The sequence below is a fragment of the Scyliorhinus canicula genome, chromosome 5 (assembly GCF_902713615.1).
Source record: "Scyliorhinus canicula chromosome 5, sScyCan1.1, whole genome shotgun sequence".
Lineage (NCBI taxonomy): Eukaryota > Metazoa > Chordata > Chondrichthyes > Carcharhiniformes > Scyliorhinidae > Scyliorhinus > Scyliorhinus canicula.
The window spans coordinates 208,440,346-208,450,661 of NC_052150.1; the positions used below are offsets into that span (position 1 = coordinate 208,440,346).

Sequence of the window (10,316 nt, forward strand, 5' to 3'; positions counted from 1 at the left end):
GCCGCGATTTTGGCGTTGGAACCGATTCTCCGCCTAATTGCTTTTCCTGATTTCAGCGCCTGCCATTGGAGTATCGCGCCCATTACGTATGTCAGATTGAAATTTAATCAATGGGCTGGATTCTTCCACCCCGCCCACCACAAGAACGCCACAGACGAGACGCAGGCAATGGAGAAGTTCATTAACCTCGGGCGGAATTCTCTGGTCGCTGGGCGGACGCGGCCGGAGAATCCCGGCCAATGTCTATACATGTGCGAAGAATGATAAAAGAATGCAGTTTTGCGGAAAACATTAGCGTTCAGATCAGCTATTCGGTTGAACTAGCTCTCTCTGCATATGCTTGAATACATAGCCGTAAACTGCTCTGAGTCCCCTGCGATTAACTTGTAAGAAGCGGAGAATCGCGCCCCTGACTCCGATGCAGGCTTCGGTGGGTGCTATTCAGGTCAAACTGTATTTTCAAGTTATCCCCCGGTATAACCCATTCCTTCACCGAAGATTTTATCTACTTACCACTTAGTAGCATCGATGTCCTGGGTCCTACATTGCTAAGTAAATAAAGTAGACTTTAGGAATAACCACTTTTTCAAGTTATTTTATTATATTTTTTCTTTTAAAAGCTGAAAACACTTTCTTTACAGATAGGTAAAACGATCTTGCTTCTGGATCCTGCTGGTTGGTTGAAGGGACCTTCAGGCCCATCTTGACAATCAATCTCCTTTAAAGTCTGGTCTTCTTGAGATGTATTCGCTGGTTAACTTGGTTGCTGTGTCTTGTCGATCCATGTACTGAGCTATAAGAGCTGGCTCTGCTAGCTATCTCTCAGCTGACTCTGACTCCTGTTTAAATTCTAGTCTTCCTTAGATGTATAGCTGTTTAAGCTCGGCTGCTTGTCTCATCTTTCCCATGACCGGGCTGTGAGAGCTGAATATGCTTCTCTCCTCTCTCCTCTCTCTGAGTTCTCCTCCCCTTCTGCTCTGGTTCTGCTCCCTGGGTTTATATTCTCTTTCTAACAATTATTAAGTTTTTATTACCTTATTGTCAATTAACTTATTTCACTTTGATTGTTAAAAAGTATCTTTGACCTAAACATTCTAATACAACTAATTACTCATTTTGGGCATAACCTCACCTCTCAGATCTGATTACATTGTCCTTTGTGATGTTCAAAGTTCCTTTGTGATATTCAAAAAATGCTTTGGTTTCAATAGAGGTGTTACTTTTAATATCTGTGATTTCAATAGTTTAATTTTCCAATTGTCCCCAGCTCATAACTTTGCCTTTGATTTTGACTTTAAATTATGTTTCTCGTAGACAGGTTGTCTCCAATTTTCTTTTAATTTACTTGGTATTAGTAGAATTTCACACTTAGAATTGACACCAAATTCAACTGAACCTCATCCTTTCCTTTCCAGCTGTTTACTAAGAGAGTTAATTTTAATGAAGGTGTGAAACCTTTGCTTTTAGCTGTATGCTAAAATCCACTTCGTTATAACTTGAAAGACCTGCCTGTTTTAAACATTCGTCACTTAATTCAATTGAAACTCTCATCCATGCTTTTCCAGATGCTTCCTAAGATAGTTACTTTCAATGAAGGTGTGAGCCATGGTTTTAGCTTAATACAAGAATCCTGTGTGTTTGCTAAGCCTGCTTGTGAGAAAGAATATGCATTTTATAATCCTGCTCTTTGCAGCTGCTATTAACCTTTCGTGGGATCTTTCCCTGTATCCTCTCATGTTTCTCTCAGACCAGATATTGCCAGACTTCCATGTTTCAACAACACCATGAAGATAGTTTCTGAAGACTTCAGCCAGAGATTCTGCATTGTTTTGACAGGATTCAGTTAAATTGCTTAAAACACCCTCAAAGAGCATCTCGTCAGCAAGTGGGCCTGGATCTGCTAACTGTATTTAAAAGTGGATGTTGAACTGAGATGAGTTGTTTTAGTGGAAGTAGAGATAGCAAAAGGGTATTGTTTTTGTTATAATATTAAGTCTTGTTTAAGGGATAATTCTAAGACACTTTCTTTGTGATACTAAAACTAGTCACGCTGTGTTAGTAATAAAGTTTGTTTTAATATACCGTATCCCTATTTTGAGTGAATTGACTCCTGTAGTGAGATATCCTTTCCTCACAATCTTACAAAACTAGAAATAAATATTGGTATTTCTGTCCAATGTGCGACCTACATTGGTCCAGGGTCGTAATGCAATGGGTCAATATCTACTGTGACCTATAGTATTGGGTGCATGCATGTGCATGTATTCAATACCGTGAAGACACCCAACATCCAATTGGCCAGTGGGTCAGGAACACTGAGAAAGCAAAGTGGGTTTGAGAAAGCAAAATAAATGAAATTTAGGTGTTGCGTACAATTTGTGGTCCATTCTATAGTGTCAATATCATACCCATTTGGAACATAGGATCAATAGAAAAGTTGCCGCACAGAAGGAGACCATCCCGCCTATCTTGTCCATGACAGCCCGTGGACACCCACGTGTCCTTACTGATCCCACCTCCCGGCACCCGGTCCATAGTCCTGTAGCTTAGAGCACTTCAGGTGCAGGCCCAGGTACTTTTTAGTCTGATTGTAGATCTTCCTTAATTTTGAATAATGGAGTGATTCTGCCACCCAGCAGTGAATTTCATGGAGCTGGGGCAACAAGCCCAATGATTATCCCAAGCCTCTGATCTGCCCTCGCTTCAGAGTTCAAATAATTCAGCTTGGCTTAGGATCTGGTTCAAGGCTATCACCAACGTTCGAACGGCCATAATATACAACGTCTGTCAATGTGACTTGCACTTTGTCCTTATTGGGTCTCTGTTGTGTTTTTTCCTTTAGTCGTCTCTGATGTTGCGCTTTTTGGCTTTGCTCCATAAACTCCATACACGAAAATATCATCGGTTGTCGGCAAATCCACCAAGGATTCCATGAGACTTTTGGCTGGAACATTGACATGAAGCTCTATCATCCAAATGCACTATTAAATTTACTGCTTGCCTCACTGAGAGCTACCTACCAGCACGGCAATTTGTTCCAAGGATGCTTCCATTTTGAAATCTTCATCCCTGTTTTCAAATCCCTCTATGCCTTGTCCCTCCCTATCTCTGCAATCTCCTCCAATCCCACAACACTCTGAAACATCTGTGCTCCTCCAATTGTGGTCTCTTAAATTTAATCTCTCCACAATTGCTGGCCGTGCCTTTAGTTGCCATGGGCCCCACCAGCTCTGGAATTCCGTCCTTCACCTATCTGTCTCTACCTCTCTTTCCTCCTTCAAGACTCACCTCTTTGACAAGGCCTTTGGTCATCTACCCTATTGTATCCCCTGTGGCTCAGTGTCAAATTCTGTTTGTAAAAGCTCCTGTGAAGTGCCTTGGAGTACTAAGTTACGCTATATAAATAGAAGTGATTGTCTTTAACTGTTGATATCCATTGCTTTGTTTTTAGATACTGACACACCGGCAGTGGATTTGCAGCATTTTACTTCCTAAAATTTCGCCGACACTATTCAGTGAGTTTTGTGAGTGAGACTTGCCTAAGTTTCAGTTGGAATGCTTCACCTGAGCCAAAATTCACGCCACCAGAGGGCAGTGTATCCCATGACTGAGCAGCTGAAGAAGCCGAGGCTGTTCCTTCAAGCATTGCATCTCCGGGAGTTTTCCATTGGTTCTCGAAGAGCGAACTGTTAAATCTGAATAATCCCATCAACAAAAGAATAGTTTGTGTGGTATTGTCAATAAATATCTGAAAAAACTTTAGATGCAATTTAAAAATTCTTACCTGATCAAAATATGCAACACGAATCTTGAGATACTTCAGAACTTTTTTTAAAAATGCGTTGATGGGATGTGGGTGCCCCTGGCAAGGCCAGCCATTCATTGTCCTTGAGAGGGTGATGGTGAGCCGCCATGTTGCTAGGATACCGGACCAGACTCCAACTTCCGTTACAACAATGGACAAGAACCCCAAACACATTTTTCAGTTGGTAAAAACTGTGAGGAAAGGATACTTCACCCCCCCAGGATCGATGATTCGGACCAATACGTATTTTTTCTGTTGAAACAAACTTTAATTTAAACACAGAATTAACCACGTTAACATCAAAGAAATAGCTTCACAATGCAAAGTTAAAAGAGTGCTTAAAGAAAAGGGAAATGTAACGGCGCCGAAGTCCCAGGTTCTATCCCGGCCCTGGGTCACTGTCGTGTGAAGTTTGCACATTCTCCCCGTGTCTGCGTGGGTTTCGCCCCCACAACCCAAAGATGTGCAGGCTAGGTGGATTGGCCACGTTAAATTGCCCCTTAATTGGAAAAAATGAATTTGGGTACTCTAAATTTATTTCAAAAAAAGGAAAGGAAAATGTTAACCTATTATCGCCACCCGCCACTAATACCAATGAAGCAGCCCAATACAGTTCAAATACCACATATAGATAGAGTTAGCAATACAGGTTACTTGCTTAGCTATGTAGCCCTTTGGAGACAATTCCTTTCAAGGACAAGTCTAGTGCATTTCTGCTCGACCTAACAGTGCCAGAATTCTCTAGCCGTTGTGATTCACTTTTCCAGCTGACAGCACACCCCTACTTGCAGGTTTCCCGGATGTATGGGGTGGCTTCTATGGGAAACTCCATTAACAAGTGGCGGAGTATAGAATCCCACCACCAGCGACTGGCATGCAGCTGATAAACATGCAGTTAGGGGAACAGCGAATCCTGCCCAACATTTGGCAAAACTTGTTGAACTTTAAATCTGAAAAACTGACTGCAAAACTACAGACAGACCTGGCTCCTCCCATTAATTACCCAGTGACAGTGAAGGAATAGTGATATATTTCTGAGCCAGGATGGTGAGTGGTTTGGAGGGGAACTGAACTAAACTTGATTTTGTTTGTGTTCTTTTTATGTTCCGGAGTTTGATCCAAGTGACTGGTGTGTTGTGCAATTTGGATTAAATAGACTTTGCTTAATTATTTGCAAGCATTTCACTACCACAGAAAGCAATTGAGGCCTAAACATTGTGGGCGGGATTCCTCATCCAGTGACGGACGAATCACGGATCGCAGTCCGGCAGAGTATCGCGTGTCAGCCAGACAGGTTCACGCCCAGTGCCAAACCGAGCAGCCATGCTCCGGCAACTCGATAACGCCGTGACTGTCATCCACGCCCTGCACCGGCGTTGGCATGCTAATTGTATAATAACGGCCATCAGCATATCATCAACGGGCCTGGCCGGGAGTGCCCAGCCTCCTGCAATGCTTCGCCTATGCCGGGTGGGATTCACTTGTAGTATTTAAAAATGGGAATTGGGACAGGTGGCGTGGCTGCTGAGGGTGAGAGAGGAGGTGAGACATGTTTTCAAAGGCGCACCCGTGGTTGTGCCGCTGACATGGTGGTGCCTGCCAGGGCCGGTGGGGGTGGGGGGGGGGGGGTGGTAGCAGGGTGTAACCAGGAGATGGGTGGTAGGTTTGGGCTGTCCACAGAGGTGCCCAGGCACGGACCACCATTGCTGCGGCCTGCAGGGTAGCCATCTGGCTGCACAGTCCACTGATTGCCCACCATGTCCAGTAAACGTGCAGAGCATCACCAGCCATATGGGTGACCCCCACCAACCCCGCAGTGATCCAGGCCAACGTCCAGGAACCCCCAAACCCCAGCCAAACCATCATCAGGACGCACTTGGCCCAGCGCAGCTAATGGCCCACCATGTGTTGGCACCCCTCAGTGTACCCATTCATCTCGCTGCCCCACACAGTGCGAGCGGGGTGGGGTGTTCCTTGCCACCCTACCTGGCACATTGCTCCCCCCCCACCCCCTCTGGCCAGGACGGATGCACCATCAGCCAGCCCACCCCCCAGGAACACCAGCCATCACCAAGACTTGCCTGCCCACTGGGCCCCTGCTCCCATCCATCCTTCTCCGGATAGCGGGCACAATCCGTGCACCACACAGAAGACCCATGGCACACTACAGTTACAGTCCCAATAGGAGCCCAGCCCTCTCGCCCATCTCCAGCCATAGTCCGTGCCCGCACCTATGCCAGCACACATAGTGCTGGTCAGTGGCATGCAGTGCCTGTCACACAACCAAGTGGCACCCCGCTGGTGGGGCAGCACGTGGCCCACCCAAGGATGGCACCAATGGTAGACCCCACAGGAGGGCGCGGGACTGGGCTGCACAGCGTAATGCTGGCAGGGGCGGGTGTCGGGGCATGCGGCCCCTCGGTGCCAGGAACTGGTGGGTCCAGGGGCACAGTGCGAGGGGGATGAGTGTCGGGGGGGGGGGGGGGGGGGGGGGGGTGGGTGGTGGTGGTGCTAGATTGGAAGGATGGTGGGGGAAGGGGACATGCAGGGGCAGAGGCTGTTGTGCAGGCCAGGGCCACCGTGTAGCTGAACCTCCCCCCTTCACCCCCCCCCCCCCCCCCCCCCCCCCCACCCACCCACAGATAATGGATTTTGGTGTTCAGCCGGGTGCGGTTGGCATCTGACTGACCGAAGCAGCCCTGACAGCACTGAGGCTGCAGGAGCAGGAGCTGCTCGGGGAAGACCCCGCAGAACAGGAGCCTTCCCCAGAGGAGAGGGTGATGATGGAGAGCTGGCCACACAGCAGGCTGAGGAGAAGGTGGGACGGAGGTGTGGCATCGGGCCTCCAGTATACCTGCAGCACCTGCCGTATGAGCAGCTGTCAGACAGAAGATGTCACCGACAACTGTGGCTGAGCAGGGAGTCTGTGCGACATCTGTGCCAGGTCAAGGTGCACCTGGAACTGTGGGGGTGGATCTCTGTTCCCAGTGGCCACCAAGGAGATGGTCGCCCTGAAATGTTATGCCATAGGTTCTTCCGTGCGCTGAGTGGGGACCTGCCTGAGATCTCCCAGACCTCCGTGCACAGGTGCATCCGTGGCGTCACGGATATATCCGGTTCAATGTGGACCGAGCCCACTAGGTTGCCCAGGCAGCGGGATTCACTGCAATCGTTGCCATGCCCCAGGTCCAGGGAGTGATCAACAGGGTGCATGTCTCCCAAAGGGTACCGCTGCATTAGGGGGTGCCTTCATCAATCCGAAGGGATTCCACTCCATCAATGCGCAGTTGGCGTGCGACCACCGGCTGCTCATCGTGCACGCCTGCGCCAGGTATCCAGGCAGCGTGCCCAACGCTTTCATCCTGATGAACCCGCCGATGCCCAACACCTTCGAGGACACCCTTCGGGTGAAGTGGTGGCTGTTGGATGGCTGGGGTGATCCGCTGAGGTCACGGCTAATGATGCCTATCGAGAGGTCTCAGACCGGTGCGGAGAACCACTGTAACGACACCCATATATCGAGCGGTTCACCGGCGTGCTGAAGGCGCGGTTCAGCTGCCTGGACCGCTCTGGTGGGACCCTCCAGTCCAGCCCTTTGAGGGTCTCCCACATCGTGGTGGCCTGCTGCGTCCTCCGCAACATTGCGCAGCAGAGAGGCAACATGCTGGAGGAAGAGGTGGAGGAACGGCATGCCTTGTCCAATGACGAGAATGCGGAGGAGGGCCAGGATGGGCAGGACATGGGGCCCAGCTTGGCACAGGAGGCCATACAAACTGTGCTCCAGGGTCGCCGCACACGGGACAGCTTGATCGCCTCCATGTTCGCCGACTAGGGGGCCTGGCCACTATCTGCTCAACTGTCCTGTCTCACCGCTACATACATCCCCCCTACCACGATCACAGCCCCATTATCCCAACCCCCTTCAGGGCACCCCACAGCTGCACCACAGGGTGTTGACCTGGGGTGCCAGCATCAGTGGTTCTGGTGCATGGGGTGCAAGGTGATGACGACCCGCTCTGTGATGGGCTCGGGTGCCTCAACGTCAGACAAAGTCTGACTCCTGCCCCGCTGTCACATTCCACTGTTCACCCGGGTGATCCCTGCAGTCGTGTTAACCATTCCATCACACCAGCCCACAGTCCTTCCTGGGAGGGTTGGAGGTGGGGCCCAGGACCGGGGCGGTGGGGTTGGCGGTGAACGCTGATGGATCACGCACCAGGTAGGCCCACCGCATGGCGCCCCTGCATCTCTGACCCACCACACCTCCCCCCCCCCACACCCAACCGGCACACCCTCTGCACCCAGCCCATCCTCACACCCTGCGGACAGAGTCAGTTCGGAAGGTTGGTGCGCAGGTGTTTATTTGCTACAGTGCTAAGTACAATAACTATACTCTAGCCCCTAACACCATCCTTTGTGCTTCACCCATGCCAACTTAAATGGTGTCTAACGTTCTGGCCTTCCCTGCCCTAATGCTCCTCCGAGGTGGGTCCCCATCAGACGTGGAGGCAACCTGCTCCGTCTCCTGCCCTGTAATGTGTGTCCCCTTTGGCAGACATTCTCTGGAGCGACTGGGCCTGATTGGGGATGAAACCAAAGAGGAAATGCTGGAAAATCTCAGCAGGTCTGGCAGTATCTGTAGGGAGAGAAAAGAGCTAACGTTTCGAGTCCAGATGACCCTTTGTCAAAGCCCGGGTGGGGGCGGCCATCTTCCGGGTGTCACAGGTGGCGTAGTGCCGCCTTGTTCTGCCCACTGCCCATCAGATGCGGCAGGGACAGGTAGTGGGGATTCAGAGGCACTACGATGCTCCCCCACATCCCCTGCGGCAGTCACCAGCACGGGCCCCATCGCCTCATCCTATAGCCCCTGGACTAAGCCTTTGGACGGGGGTCTGGCCGGAGTTAGCTCCAGTGGCTCTGCTATCACCTAATAATAATAATCTTTATTATTGTCACAAGTAGGCTGACATTAACACTGCAATGAAGTTACTGTGAAAATCCCCTAGTCGCCACATTCCGGCGCCTGTTCAGGCACACTGAGGCAGAATATAGAATGTCCAATCACCTAAGAAACACATGTTTTGGAACTTGTGGGAGGAAACCGGAGCACCCGGAGGAAACCCACACAAACACGGGGAGAACGTGCAGACTCCACATAGACAGTGACCCAAACCGGGAATCGAACCTGGAACACTGGCACCCTGGAGGCCCGCTCTCGTCTGGGCCAGGGACTCCATGCTCGTGTCCATGGAGCACAGGGCCTGTGCCATGCACCTCTGGGTCTGTGCCACGTCTGTCTGGGCCTGGGCCACGTCACTCAGGAGCTGTTCCTGGTCACTCTGTGTCCGGTTCAGGTCAGTCAGTGCCAGGCCAATGTTATTGACGTCGGCAGCCATGACTCATTGTGACTGGGCCACACTCTGGAGCACTGCAGCAATGTCCATGTTGCTCTTGTACATGGTTGCCCACCAAATGGCCGCCCTGTCCTGTGCCTCAGCTGCTGCCTCCCACACAGGGTGCCCCAGGCCTCGGACATCCTGACCCATGGCTGACACCGGCACACCCAAGGACTACACCGTGGACGTCCCCCCCATGGAGTGTTGGCCTGGGTGGCACGCATGGTCAGCACCACCTCCTGTTCCAGCAGGGGCTGGATGGTTGCTGCCACCCCCTCATGTAGTCTTCGGCTCTGCACCTGCATCTCTAGCATTGGTGGGACCGCCCTTTCCAGAAGCACCGGTCGGTTGCAGTGTTGCGGCTGGGGATTGGGGACACCGGCTGGGGATTGGGGACACCGGCTGGTTCCTTATTGTCTGGTGGTGACCCTACAAGACATAAGACAAGACACATGGTGAGATCAAGGGGAGGCGTGGTGTGGGGGGGAGGGGTGACTGACGTGCCATAGGGACATCGCATTTCATTGGGTGATCATGTGGTTGTCCCATGCTGACGTCCGTTTTAGCGACTGCCTGTTCTTCCACCCCATTGACCAGGTCCAACACCCTCTACTCCACAACGGTGAAGGGCCGCAGGTCCGGTGGCCCTGCTCCGGTCTTTTCTCTCTCCCTACGGTTATGGGCCGCCTGGAGGACAGATAATGCACATAGTCAGACACTAGGATGAAGGCAGTGCAGGGGGTCTGCAGTTGGTGGCCTGTGTGTGCAGGGCCATGGCGGGCGATTTGGGTGTTGGCACCTGGTGCAGGGTGGGGTGTGAGGGGGCTGTCGTGGGTCGGGTGCCATCGCCCTATGGGGGCAAGGGTAGTGTGGTGGGGTTTGGGTGTGCGGGATGGGAGTGTTGCCAGGGGCACAGCGGTGGTGACTCACCATGTCGGGTCTGGGGGGGTTTCCCTCCTAACTCAGCACTGCCTACCTACCTGCCTGATGGGGGATGTATGGGGTGGGGATTGGGGGAGGGGGGGGGGGTGAGGGGTGGGGTTGATGCTGGGGGAACGGATGTGGTGACTCGCCCAGGCCGCCCTGAGGAGGCCGTACAGATTTTTCAGGCACTA

The 10,316-nt window shown here is 51.5% G+C and overlaps 1 long non-coding RNA gene across 1 annotated transcript in view; it reads left to right on the plus strand.

The window, feature by feature from the left end:
• Positions 1–3,756, plus strand: part of LOC119965655 — a 57,693-nt gene extending 53,937 nt beyond the window's left edge. The window contains exon 2 of the long non-coding RNA XR_005460596.1: positions 3,452–3,756. This is a non-coding gene — a long non-coding RNA (uncharacterized LOC119965655). The remainder of the gene's footprint in view (positions 1–3,451) is intronic.
• The last annotated feature ends 6,560 nt before the right edge of the window (positions 3,757–10,316 follow it).